Source organism: Mustela nivalis (assembly GCF_964662115.1).
Source record: "Mustela nivalis genome assembly, chromosome: 5".
Lineage (NCBI taxonomy): Eukaryota > Metazoa > Chordata > Mammalia > Carnivora > Mustelidae > Mustela > Mustela nivalis.
Window position 1 is genome coordinate 106,177,150 of NC_139024.1, and position 13,819 is coordinate 106,190,968.

Genomic DNA, 13,819 nt, shown 5'->3' on the forward strand with positions numbered 1-13,819 from the left:
TTATATTCCTTAAACATAAGCAATTATAGATATGACAGAAATATCTAAAAATATGTCATTTAAACACTGAATACCCAAATGATTAGGCACCATTTTGTTGGTGACAATGATGTTCTGTTGTTTTAACATAAACTGCTGTTCTTGAAGTGTGGTCTTTAAGACCAGCAGCATCACAGTCATCTGGAAACTTTTTAGAAAAGTAAAATCTTTTACTCCATCTCAAACCTACTGAATCAGTAACTCTCGGGGTGAAGTAAAAAAATGGGTGTTCTAACAAGTCCACTGAGTAATTATGAGCATGCTAAAGATAGAATAATCTGTATATTCTCAACTGTGGTGAGACATTAGAATTACCAGATGAGTTAAGATAAAGAGATGTAGAAGTATCATCCTATAACAATTAAAATGAAATATCTAGTGAGAAGACCAGTATTTGTTAAAGCACCTCAATTTTAATGTGTAGTCAGGGTTGAGAACTATTTTTTTTTAAGATTTTATTTATTTATTTGACAAGCAGAGATTACAAGTAGGCAGAGAGGCAGGCACAGAGAGGAGGAAGCAGGCTCCCCGCCAAGCAGAGAGCCCGATGCGCGGCTCGATCCCAGGACGCTGGGATCATGGCCTGAGCCGAAGGCAAAGGCTTTAATCAACTGAGCCACCCAGGCGCCCCGAGAACTATTTCTCATCTAACATTCAAGAGAGCTTACTTCATTCGTTTTTTGCTTCTGTGGAACTGAAGGCATGCCGTTTCTTTCACTGACCTTTTGATTAAAAAATTTCTGTCAGATCAACAAACTTTAAATCTAATGCCAATCTTTCCATTTTTGCCTGTCCTCCTGAAGGAAAACATACCACTGACTTATTTTTGAATTGTAATTGCTATGCCAATTTAAATAGACTATTACCTGTACACAGATAGCATCTTATTAGTAATTCTTAGCAAATGTAAAAGTGACCTGCAAAATTCATTCCTCCTCTACCTTTTTTACCCCACAATATCAGTTTCCTAATAAATATTTTGGTGGAGTTAATCACAGTGGAGATGCATCATAAGTACACTGAATTTGCTGCTTATTTATGAATTTAGCTAGCTCCTATTATGCTAGTACACCATGGGGTTAATCTTTACCTCCACAAATAAAACTATTAATTTATAATGAGGTTACAGAAATTTAAAAGTGACATAGGTACAGGCAAGTTTAGTAATGCTTTAGTAACGGTATTTTATCACTATCTAACTAATCTATATAACTATCTAAGGAACTATTACTATCTAACAAACTCTCAGTCACACCAGGGAGTTGATAGACATTTAAAAAGTTTGAGTGTCCAGACATTTTAAGTAGCAGGTATCTTTTAGTCATTTTGTTAGTCATTACTCTAAGCTCAGTATTTCTAAAAGAGTTGTAATATCTAAGAATTAAGGGATGCATTTATCTTCTACACAATTATGAATAAAATGGCTTATGTAGGAAGTAGATAATTTTTGAATAATTTTATGTTTACAATATTTAACACTGAGTTAATAACTGATAACACTGTAATCATCTCATTTTTCTAAAGCAAAAAAAAAGCAAATTTTTTTAAAGATTTGCACATAAATAAGATTATGCTTGATTAGAATAATTGATTATTTTGCAAAATGTCTTTAATATGTCCTACAAATTTTATTTTATTTTTTTTAAGATTTTATTTATTTATTGAGACAGAGCGAGAGCATGAATGGTGGGGAGAGGCAGAGGGAGAAGGAGAAGCAGACTCCCTCCCCATGGAGGGGGCAGCCTGATGCAGGGCTCGATCCTAGGACCCTGAGATCATGACTTAGTTAAAGGCAGATGCTTTACTAACTGAGCCACCCAGGTGCCCCATGTCCTCCAAATTGTAGAATCTACATTGTTTCTTCCTCCTTTCTTTCCTATTTGCAATGCAACACTAATTATTGATACTTTTTCATGAAATAACTCTCAGGTATCTCTTATTGTAAGCCTCATAGAGTTATGCCCACAATTTAATTCAGTGTGAACACTTTTCTCTGCCTCTAGTTTCCCTCACTCATCCTAAATGCAAGTGTAGAATAATTTTAAAAAAGTAATAATTCTTGAGGTGTCTGGGTGGTTCAATTGGTTAAACATCCGACTCTTGATTTCAGTTCAGGTCATGATCTCAGGGTTGTGGATGGAGCTGCACATGGGGTTATGCTGGGTGTGTACCTGTGTAGGATTCTCTTTCTTCCTCTTCCTCTGCCCCTCCCCAACCCTACTCATACTCCCTCTCTCACTTTTTCTCAAAAAAAAAAAGTAATAATTCTCCCCATAATGAAATTAACCAAATAAAAGACCAGCTATAATAAACTAATATCTTTGTTTCATATGCAAGTTTCTTTAATGCCCAGTATCAGTTTCTCACTAACTCACTTCATGTTCTTTTACTTTCTTCCTCTCCTCCAATGTATGTCACAACCTTAACCTTGTTTAATATTCTGACTTCTCTTTATAGGTCTGGATTGACTAAATATTTTATGAAAAACTTGTGTTTATATATCAGTCTGAAATCACAAATCATCCAGCCTATAAAGGTCATTTTTAATTTTCTTTTAAAGAATTTCAAAATGAGGGGTGCCCAGGTGGCTCAGTGGGTTAAAGCCTCTGCCTTCGGCTCAGGTCATGATCCCAGGGTCTTGGGATTAAGCCCCGCATGGAGCTCTCTGCTCAGCAGGGAGCCTGTTTCCCTTCCTCTCTGTCTTTCTGTGTGCCTCTCTGCCTACTTGTAATCTCTGTCTATCAAATACATAAATAAATGTCTTTTTTAAAAAATTAAAAAATAAAGAATTTCAAAATTATACATTTTTCCCTTTACAAGTATGTGGATTAGAATAATATTTCTTCTGCAAACACAAATGATACGTTTAAAAAATAGATATTCTTTGGAAGACATAAATGTTCTAAAAACAAGAATAAGGACAAAAATTATGACAAAATGTGTACAGGCATACAAAATTCAACATACACAGTACACTTTGGTTAGAGCATCTATATAACACACTTAGATGCAACATGTTTCTTTTTAATCATTGTTCTGAAGAAAATGTATTTGAAGAATTAGCAAGAAAATATGTGTGTATAGATAGATTTGCATGCACTTTATGGAAGACAATTATTTCTATTGTCTGTTCAAGGATCACTTTTTAAAAAAACAGTGTATTTGCCAGAAATCAGCTTTGCCTTTACTGAAACACAGTTTGTTCACTTTCTCTATTGATCACATTCTCATAATGATGTATTTCAATTATTTAGGAAAACTTCAAAAATTATTTTTGAGCAATAATTATATTAAATGGAATTTCCAGTTATATAAAACAGAAAGTATAATTATAATACAGTGGTTATGATATAATTATATGGAGTATTCTCATACACTATTTTTGTCTTCATGAAAATCTACTTATGTTTCCTTTTTTAAGAATAATTCATGATTTTTCACTACTTAAACATTCTTTGACATAAATAAATAAATAAATAAATAAATAAAGGGAGAGGAAAAAAAAGAGGGAGGGAAGCAAATCATAAGAAACTTATATAGAGAACTACAGAGAATAAACTAAGGGTTGCTGGAGGGAGGTGGGTGGGGTTGGGCTAAATGCGTGATGGGCATTAAGGAGGGCACTTGTGATGAGCACTGGGTGTCGTATGTAAGTGATGAATCACTAAATTCTACTCCTGAAACAAATATTACACTATATATTAATTAACTAGAATTATATAATACTTTGGAAGAAACAAAAAACCTGACAAATTAGGATATAGTCACATATTATAACCCATCACTTGTCATATTAAATTAACAATAATTTTAATGATTTTTAAATTCATTAAATTTATCATTCAAAAGTATTAAAAATAATAAAATAAACACTATTTGACAGTTTGTTTGATAGGAAATTTATTAGATAGATGGCAATGACAACTCCTGTCACATCATTAAGAATACATTTTAGTTAGAAAATTGAAATCAAAAAGGTCTTCTAATGCTCTAGAAGAGTGATTATAAGGATCTGAACCACATCAGTGGTAGTGGGTATCAAAACTTGAAAATATAGCAGATGGAATTGATGGGACTTAACAGCTAATTGTAAGTGAAATGAGGGGTGTGAAGGAAATATTACTCAAATAGGACTCTAAGATTCAGTTTTTTGTGGTAATTTAATCTAAAGAAGCAAGAAATCTTTAGGATAGAGAAATAAGTTTCATTTGGTCTCTGTTACTATGCATATGCAATTTATGATGTAAATTATGACTTCTTATAATAATTAGGAACACTAAGTACAGAACAAAATGATGCCTACTTATGATACTACTTTTGTATTTTTTTTAATTTTTTGGCAATTTCATTATTATTATTATTAATTTCTGATCTCTACCTTAAGTCAGTGTTTCAGAACTCCTGTTTTGTTTTGTTTTTCTCCCATAATTGTTAAGATAACTTCTGAACATGTAGAGACAACACTCAATTGTTTATTTATTTTTTTTGTTTTACCGATTATTTTCTCACACACTTTTATCTCAAGCCTTAATTTTGAACTGACTGCTAAAATAGTTATAGTATAAAGTTAAAATCTTTATACTATAGCCCCAGTGTTCAACATATTTTCGTCTCCTAGAGACCAAACTCACTTTCTTCTTTTTTAAGATTTTATTTATTTATCTGACAGACAGAGATCACAAGTAGGCAGAGAGGAGGAAGCAGGCTCCCTGCTGAGCAGAGAGCCCGATATGGGGCTCGATCCCAAGACCCTGGGACCATGACCTGAGCCGAAGGCAGAGGCTCTAACTCACTGAGCCACCCAGGTGCCCCTGACCATACTAACTTTCAAACTGAAGCTTATTTATTGCCATATCAATATGAGATCTTTTAACCTCCATTTCATATATGAAGTAACTGGAATACAGCATTTCAGCAGCTTGTCAACTAGAATAACAGGTTTTCTGACAAACACATTAACATGCTTTCCATTTCATTATGCCTATTCTCAGGTCAAAGATTTGATTCTGCTTCTAGTTTTATATATTTTTTTGAAGGATGACACTAAAAACCGCAAACCACCCCCCCAGTTATGCAAAATGACAATCTAATTATTATGAGTTCATAGTCATCTCTTTAAATGAAGTAAGTTAAATGTAATTTTTAAACCACTTTTATGATAGATTTTCAAAGTTACATACAAATGAGAAATATCACCTGATTTACTGTCCTAATGATCTACCCTAATAATTTCTCAAATCTCACGCCTGAAAAGGAAAGTATAGAAGAGGAGCTAGAATTTTTATCTTATAATTTTCAATCTGTGATCATGCCTCATCAACTCATATTATAAGAATATGAGAATGTTAAAAATAAAAACAAAGTAAAACACATTCCAAGTTCTTCTTTTTTGGGGGGGAGAGGGTGTTATGGGAAGTACCCTGAATAGAAAAATGGCCTATATGATCCTAAATATTCAGTCTCTCTAATACCTGGAATGACTGAGTCTTAAAAAAGCTAAAAAAGTTTAAAAAAAAAAAAGGAAAGAAAAAAAAGAATGTCTTCCAAAAATGCTGAAATGGCTCATAGAGTTAAGTAATATTATAAATGATTCAATGAATAGCATATATTACATTGTGAATTCCTGTATCCTTACATCAAGTTAATGTCCAGTAATTCAATTAAATGAATACAATTTAAAAGAAGAGATTCCCTTAATAATGTAACATTGCAGTTTCTGGGTAAAAGATATGATAGTATTTATGGTCATTTACTCAAACCTCTACTAACTTCAGTGGATATTACTTTATGAATTTTGCAGTAAGAAGCAAACACAAGTTCAGTGAAGCAGCTATTTCTCTACCAGTTGCAGATAATAAAATACTTTCTATTAAGTAGTCATTTGTATTAGATTAAAGTTGTCCTTCATTAAGTACTTGCACTATATATTTTTAGTATTTGCTTCCACTCTTATGATATACAAATATCAGCATTATACCATTTCACTGACATGTTCAGCATGTTTCTACACCACCTAAATTGGTGAAAATGAATTGTGATAGCATGCAGTATTAATATGAAAAGCCACAAAAATTGCTCACATAATACAACTTTCATTTAGAGGATTTAAAAATTTCGGTTTTGCTATTGCAAACCTCTTAGTTGTGCACATAAGCCGAAAGACGAGGTACTAAGTGTTCTACCTCTTTTGAAAATAGTCTTCTCAAGGGATCAGAATGATAATACTGCTTGGCAAAACAATATTTGTAGATTCAAAGAACAAAATATTAATTTCCGTTAAATCTAACTCTGTTGCTTTAGAGCTACTGAAACTTAAGAAGAGGACAAGATTCTTCCTATGAATAATAAAACGAGAAGTTGAAAAACTATCTGGTCTATAGAGCTATCCATTCCCCTTTCAGTTTTATATGGTGTATTGAGTTATAAAATACAGAAAAGAAAAGAAAATCATAGAGATTTATCATCAGGAAAATACTTACAGAATTGAGTCATAGAGTAATTCTTTGACCAAAGGAGCATTCAAATTCACCTTTTGAATTTTATGAGCTTTTTACAGAGAAAACCTATAATCATTTGCCCAAAGTTTATATATACTGGTTTTGCCCATGAGATGCTCTAGCTGACCTATTAAGCAAAATATAGAACCAAATGACATGGGTCCTTGAGATTATCTGTAAATATATAAACCATAAAATTATAAAGGGCTGTATCTTTCCTAACTGTCTTGAAAGTGGCATTTTTATTGGGGACAAGAAATTATTTACTGGAGTCATTTTTATTTAGCTTCTCAAACTATGTCCTATATTAATACATCTTAAAATCTTTACTAAATGAAAGACACAAACATAGCGTCTTTAAGCTGTTTGCCCTACTGAGAATTATAGGAGAGACAAAACAATTTACTGGTTTTATTTCCTATGACTAGTTCATTCCTGCAAGTAGGAGGTCAGTGGACCCATGTTACACAACTGTCAAGACAGAAGACATGATACTACCTGCAGTTCTTAAAGTCGGACTCTCCTTTCTACTTATGATGAAAGAGGCATTGTCAATGGCAATTCTGCTAGGTGTACTGCTTTCAGATGAAAGGATGGGGCTACCACCAGGGACGGCTGTGGAGGAAAACTCATGGGCATGGAGTAGGTGTAGGGATAGAGGAGAAGAATTAACACAAAAAATTGTGCTCTGCCATTTAAAGAATCTGCATTTGTAATATCTCATTCACAAAATGGATATAATATATATATGAAATAAATATGAGGATAATAAATGTATAATATCTATGTAAATCATCAAAACCTAGATATAGTCAATAAATAGTAGTTTTACTATTATCCAGAAGATTCTCAGTATATTTAACTGTCCCCTCTTACATTAAAAAAATTCACTTGGCATATTAAATGAAAATAGAGAAATATCAAATATATATGACCCTTATTAAACAAAACAAAACAAACTATATTTCTTTGGTTTTCATTTCTATAGAGCATCATTATCACCAAAAATCTTCTTATTCCTTATTCTTAAATGTCATGACCAAATTAAAGGAAGGATAGTCTTTCATTGCAAAAAGTCTTGGACTGAAATTAGGCATCCTCATTCTGGAAATTTAGTTAATCTTCCTAAGTCACTTTTTCATATATAAAATGATATTTCAGGCTGGCTGTGGGAATTACACAAAATAGTCTATAACCCTAAGCAGTACATAAAGCATTATCAAATGGGAAGTTAATCTCCTCTATTTCTCTCTCTATATACTAATATTAATAAAGAAGGTAATACTATCTCTCTTGGAAATTGTCCTTTTTAAAAGTTTTAGTTGAAGTATAGTTGACATATTATATTAGTTTCAGGTATACAAAAAAAGTGATTTAAAACTATGTATACTATGAAACACTCACAAGTGTAGTTATTGTCACCAAAGTCACCCTATGCTGTACTTTTTATCCAAGTGACTTATTTACTTCATAGCTGGAAGCGTATCTTCTTGATGGTGGGCTCTTTCTTCACCTTCAAGTTTACTCTCCTTCTTTGATTACGGTAAGTCGCACTCTGTATTCACTTCTCCAAGTGATCTCATCCAAAGTTTTCCATTATCAGCCAAGTGTTGATGGCTTCCAAACTCGGAACTCTAGGCTGAACTGCTCCTTTGTACTTTAGATTTTATCAAATGCTTATTCTATTTTGCTTACCTTATTCATCATCTTTCTCGATAATGGTGATCACTCCCCCGATGATTCCATTATTCTACACACCTTTCTTTGGTGTATACTTTTTACTATTTTACTATTTTGGTGTACACATTTACTATTTTCTCAGGTCACATATGTTTTCAGTCAATAGGTAGTCAATTTTACGTAATAAATAATCCTTGAGCTCTTTTTATTTCTCTGTGTAACATTCCAACTTGAGCTTTCATTATCCACTACCCAAAATGTTTTATCTGGGTGCCTACCTCCTAGCATCTTTGCCTGCAATCTTCCATAAATATGTATGTTGCCTAGCTGCTAGACTGAATAAATATGAAATCTGACCATATAACTCTCATTCTAAAACTTTTAAATTGAATTTCCATCAAATCCAAAACCAAAATTTCATGTATTTTCCCATGAAAATTAAGGTTTTCAATGACCCACTTCGACTGTCCATGTTCATTTGTCACTCATTCTATCTGCCAAGGTAGATTTGCAAAAGTTACTGTTTTGGAGTTTTACCTTTAGCAATATGCAGTTTGTGCCTTCATTTACGTTCTATCTTTCTGAAATTATTTCTTATTCCTGCTTCACTTGATTAGTTTCTACTTATCTTTTGTAATTCAGATTAGACCAGCTAACAGTTTTATCATATGCCTTCAGAATGATTCCTGATACTATGTTGAAGAGAAGGGAGAGAGACAGATATTGATATCTACGTATCACACCTTTTATTTTTGTTAGGTTGTATTCATACTCAAATCACAGCATAATATTAGTACTAATTAGAAAAAAGTTATTGAATATATCATAAATGTGTGTGTATATATATATGCATGTATGTGGTCAGCAATTTATCGGTATTATATAAATTAATCTCTAAACAGATTATGAGTCATACATATATCTCGTTATCCACTAAAAGCCATCCTTAACATTGTTCTTTGATAAAAGACATGTCTATCCATAATGTTTCCTCAGAGGGTAAAGCTGAGATTTATAGCATTTTGGTCATTTGTAAGACATCACACTACTAAGTGATGGACCTAGGATTTTTTTTAAGAATTTATTTATTTATTTATTTGACAGAGAGAGAGAGATCACAAGTAGGCAGAGAGGCAGGCAGAGAGAGGGGGGGAAGCAGACTCCCTGCTGAGCAGAGAGCCCGATGTGGGGCTTGATCCCAGAACCCTGAGATCATGACCTGAGCTGAAGGCAGAGGCTTAACCCACTGAGCCACCCAGACACCCCTGGACCCAGGATTTAAACCCAAGTGTCTCTAATCTGGAAGACTTTTCTGCATCCTTAGCCTATTAAGTAGTACATCAATCTCACCACTTGCAAGACTTTTACTTCGTAACACAGTTATATTGTCTCTCAATGGAATAACTATGTCTATGAACCCAGTAGCTTGCACATTCCCAATTCTGTTTGTCTTTATGTATGATTTATGATTTATTCATGACTTTTTTGGTAACTGTTTAAACACAGGCTGGACACATGCAAAAATGAATACCAGACAATATTAAACAATATAAAATCATAGTGATTTTATATTGCCCCCTGCCCCCACATTCAAATTTAAATCCTCCAAAAGTACATTCTTTAAAGTGCAGTAAAAACTAAAACCAATAGTCTATAATACACCAAACATTCATAAAATCAGCATGACCTTATCACTAAGGACCTTCCATTTTCAGCCCAACCCCAATAAACACGTCAATATTCTTGAGATCTAAACAACATATTTCCCCCTCATAGTATCCTGGAAAGTGAGGCATGGACACATGATTTATGGAAGATGAGTAATTTTAGGCCTGTAAGGTCTCTTGTGACAGAATAATGGGAGAAAGGGATAAAACTGCAATTAAGGGATTGCATATGGAGGTAGCCTGCATACAGTGAGGTACACTCTAGCAAAAGGACAATGACTGACATCAGGACCAAGATGAATATATTGAAGCTAAACATGGTCTAAATACGGCTGCTCTTATCCCACCAATGGTTTTTGTGTAACAAAGTTCTTCAGGAAAAAGGAGAGAAAAAATTTTGAGTCATGGGAATGTCACTAAATTCAGTTTTAGATACCAATTCTATGAATAGTAAACAAAAGGTGACCAAATTTACCTGCGTCAGACACTATTAAGAATTAACAGACTTGGGGCAGCTTGGTTGGTTAAGTGTCCCACTCTTGATTTTGGCTCAGGTCATGATCTCAGGGATATGAGATCAAGCCCCTTGTTGGGTTCTGTGCTGGGTATGGAGGCTACTTAAGATTCTCTCTCCCTCAATCCCCCCCACATAAAAAAAAAAAACAACAGATTTTTCAGGTGTATTTTCAGATCACAGAATCAGGTCTTGATTTAAGCTGTTGTATAAAAATGAAAACTACACTTTTGCAAATCTAAGTTTGTACTTATGAAGTTTGGATCTATCACACGGAAGATATTTTCTGCCACTCTTTATGGGTCCTCTCTACATTAGTATTTTAGGGACTGCTGTGAGCATTTTAACCCTTCACAAATATCCAGAACCCTATCCTCCCAGGCACATGGAAAAACGGCACTGCCTTACTCTTGTAAAGTTAGGTGTGGACATTAGACTTACTTTGCCTAGTCCAGTGTGAGGAGAGTGATGTGAATCATTTATATGCAGAAACATTTAATTGCCAGGCTGACATTCTTCTGTGTTTTCTTCACCAACCCAGTCACTATACTGGGAATAAGGGTTGTACTAGAGGAACAGTGCTAAGACTTCATGCAGATAATATGTTCCCAAGAGTTATATAAACCCACAAGGAATTTCATGGGAGGAATAGATCTTCATTCCTTTAAGCTCTCTAGACTGTAGGCTATTACTATATTTTTCATTATTATTTAGCTTAACCCAACTGATCCAGGAATAAAAATACTTTTGTGAATGCTACTTTCTTGATAGCTGGAGTTCTTTCCAACACCATTTTAATTAGACCCTGTGCTGTCTGAAACTGTTTGGCCACTGCCATTTCCAGAATTAAAGTAGGTAGAAGTAAAAAGTGAGTAAGTGATGGTGTCTGTTATGGTGAACTTTAAGTCATGGAAGAAAAATGAAGTACTGAAGGAAATTTGATCAGTAAATGTTAAGTGTTGTCCACTATGTAAAGGGAGTAATTTACCAACTGCTTCATTTTGCCCAAAATATCTGCCCATGTGCTTAGTCAAATGAACAAGGTTTTCCAAGAATGAGTCTCTCCTCAGTAAACAGGAACAAAGGAAATAAATAGCATTACCGGGATTGAATTCAAGCAACAAAATACTCTCTGTTTGTTATATGAGAGAGTTAACTACAAAAACAAAAAATAGGTTCTATTTATATGTTTATAGGGAATAGGTGTATTCATAATTTCATTAAATAAATTGAAAAAACTAATCAAAACAAGATGAGTCAATGAAGATTTCCAAAGAGGAGTCTGACATTAAAAAATACAATGTTTTAAAGTATTTTATAGTGTTCTAGTCACTGAAATATGTACTGGACATAGAGCAACGTCAGATCTCCTTCTCTTACATCGTGAAATATTTTTGGGGGGCAGTAAAGATAGGAAATTGTTTCATTAGAAAGGTGGTAAGAAGTACAACAATGAAATGAAAAGGTAAAACAAACAAACAAACCAAAAACCATGAACCAGATAAATACAAACAATAGAAACTATAAAGAAGAAATAAAACCAGTAATATGAGAAAAAATGGGGAAGGGCTGGATATGGTAGTGAATTAGACTGAGTAGTTTGGGAAAATTTATTTGAAGAGAAAGAAGTTAACTGAGATTTGAATGATGACAAAGAAATCAGTCTTTTGAAGTTCTGCTCTCTGTAGTGAGATCAGGTTGGTTTCATTTGAGATAAAAGAAATATTTCAGTGTAATTTAAGTGTTCTGAACCCAAAAGGAACTGTAAGAGATGAATGGGAGAAGTGGACTGGGGGTTTGTTGTAACGAATGTTGGTAGAAAAATGATAAGTCTAGGAAGGCTTCACTTAATAAACATAACCCAATTATGAACTGATCCAAATAAATGTAAAATAATCAGGTGTATTTTGTAAAGTTAAATACAGATCTTATTAATTGTGTTAACAAAAAAGAAACACTGTGTTTGGCTCTCTGTAAGTACTGTAGTATTAAACCAATTCTCTGGACCTGTGGAAGGAGTCTATTTGCTATCACATGCACTTCCAGTTCTTCAAACTAACTGGATATCCTTCCTTTCCATGTCCCATAGCTTCATATTGTGTACCTATGACATTTATTAATTATGTCAGATGAATGCTATTTAGTAACCATCCATCTATAAACAGGGAAGGCTAAATTTAGTAATTTATTTTATTCTGACAGATGGAGAGCCCCAAGAGAGTTTTAGGCTAAAGAGTAACAAATGAATCTATATTTTAATGGGACTACTCTGGTTACTTTGTGATAAGAAGGTTACTAGAAGTTAAAGTTGTATTAGGGTGACTAGTTTGGAGGCTGTTGTAAGAACTACAAATAATCAAGTTTCTAAAACATTTAAAGAAAATAGGAAATGATGATTCCATGCCCAACTAAGTTGTCACTGATGTAAAGATATCAGAAGATGTGCTAAAATGCTTAAGTTAAATGGAATTTCAAAAGTCTTAAATAAACACCCTATTGTAGTAATAAGACTTTAAATTAAAACCAGGAATCATGGGCATAAAATAAGTGAAGAAAAAATATCAAACAAATCAATTAAATATAAGTAGATAACACTTCATATTTTCAATTACATTTGTAGAAAAACTAGTTTATATATTCTTTATATGAATGTAAATCCCCTAGTTAAGAAACTGCTACAGGGCCAGCACCAGTGAACTCTAGTGTAATACTTAAAGAAGTGGAGGCTTACTTGGGAATACTATTATCTGCAAGAAAACTGGGGAAGTTCAAGCTAAACATTTGTGAGTAACTGCTGGTAAAAGTCACCATCCTACACCACGACACAGGGAGCTACCAACTCTAAATTCCATCTCTGACATTGGCCACAGCCCCTTCTTTCAAGACACATCTCCAAAGGCAAGTAAAATAAAAGTGAAAATGAACTTTTGGGACTTCAGCAAGATAAAAAGCTTCTATGCAGCAAAGGAAAGAGTCAACAAAACAAAGAGGCAACCCACAGTATGGAAGAAGATATTTGCAAATGACAGTACTGACAAAGGGCTGGTATCCAAGATTTATAAAAAAACTTCTCAAACTCAACACCCCTAAAAATAATCAAGTCAAAAAAATGGGCAGAAGACATGAATAGAAACTTCTTCAAAGAAGACATATGAATGGCTAACAGACAGATGAAAAATGTTCAACATCATTAGCCATCAGGGAAATTCAAATCAAAACCACATTGAGATAGCACCTAAATTTCATCACAAAGAGAGATAGCAATGGACCTGGGACTTGCACCTTCTCAGAAACTAACAAAATCAATCCCATTTATTGCTCAAATCATTTTTAATTTAATTTTTATTTTTTATTAATATATAATATATTATTAGCCCCGGGGGTACAGGTCTGTGAATCATCAGGCTTACACACTTAACAGC

General features: G+C 33.6%; 1 protein-coding gene across 1 annotated transcript in view; it reads right to left on the reverse strand.

Annotated features, from left to right (window-relative positions):
* EYS (eyes shut homolog) overlaps positions 1–13,819 on the reverse strand; it is a gene marked incomplete at its 5' end in the record, with an annotated part of 1,535,590 nt that overhangs the window by 1,322,365 nt on the left and 199,406 nt on the right.